This window comes from Otolemur garnettii, unplaced genomic scaffold, assembly GCF_000181295.1.
Source record: "Otolemur garnettii isolate 467f Iridium unplaced genomic scaffold, OtoGar3 scaffold00146, whole genome shotgun sequence".
Taxonomy (NCBI): Eukaryota; Metazoa; Chordata; class Mammalia; order Primates; family Galagidae; genus Otolemur; species Otolemur garnettii.
The window spans coordinates 3,384,813-3,386,019 of record NW_003852541.1 but is presented as its reverse complement, the minus strand read 5'-3'; positions in this window follow the sequence as shown (position 1 = coordinate 3,386,019).

Below are 1,207 nucleotides of genomic sequence, written 5' to 3'. Positions count from 1 at the left end.
GGCAGGTTCAAACCCAGCCCCAGCCAAAAAGTAAATAAATAAATAAGTTAAATATGGAATTATCAGGTTGGGCACCACGGCTCATGCCTGTAATCCTGGCACCCTGGGAGGCCAAGCTGGGAGGACTTCTTGAGCTCACAAGTTCCAGACCAGCCTGAGCAAGAGAGACAATGGGTCTTTAAAATTAGTTGGGCATTGTCGTCGGTACCTGTAGTCCCAGGTACTCAGGAGACTGAGGCAAGAAGATCACTGGAGCCCAAGAGTTTGAGATTGCTGTGAGTTATGATGCCATGGTACTCAACTAAAGGTGACAAACTGAGACTCTGTCTCAAAAAAAAAAGAAAAGAAAAGAAATGGTGGAATTACCATATGATTCTGCAATTCTACTTCTAAGTGTGTACCCCAAAGTACAGAAAGCTAGAATTCAAACATCTACTTGTCCACCCACGTTCAAAGCAGCATTAGTCACAATAGCTGAAAGGTGGAACCAACTCAAATGTCCATCAACAAATAAATAAACAAAATTTTACTTATACATGCAATGGAACATTATTCAGCATTTATTTATTTATTTATTTGACAGAGTTTCACAGAGTTGTCACCCCCTGTAGAGTGCTGTGGCATCACACCTTATAGCAACCCTAGACTCTTGGGCTCAAGCAATTCTCTTGCCTCAGCCTCCAGAGTGGCTGGAACTACAGACCCCTGCCACAACGTGCAGTTATTTTTAGAGATGGGGTCTCACTCTAGCTTGGACTACTCTCGAACTCCTGAGTTCAGGCTATCTGCTCGCCTGTGGCCTCCCAGAGTGCTGGGATTATAGGTGTGACATTATTCAGCTTTTAAACAGAGAGACATTTTGACATGTGTACAATATGGAGCAACCCTGAAGACATTATGCTAAGTGAAATAAGCTAGCCACAGAAGGACAAAGACCGCATGACTTAATTCGTATCCTGTAGCTAGCCACAGAAGGACAAAGACTACATGAGACATGTCTCATATGTCTCTAGAATAGGCAGATTCCTAGAGACAAAATAGAACAGAGGTTACCGGAAGCTAGAAGAGGGAAGAATCAGAAGTTACTGTTTCATGTGAACTAGTTCAGCTCCACAAGATGAAAAAGTTCTATAGGCTCGACGCCTGTGGCTCAAGTGGCTAAGGCGCCAGCCACATACACCTAAGGTGGCGAGTTCGAATCCAGCCC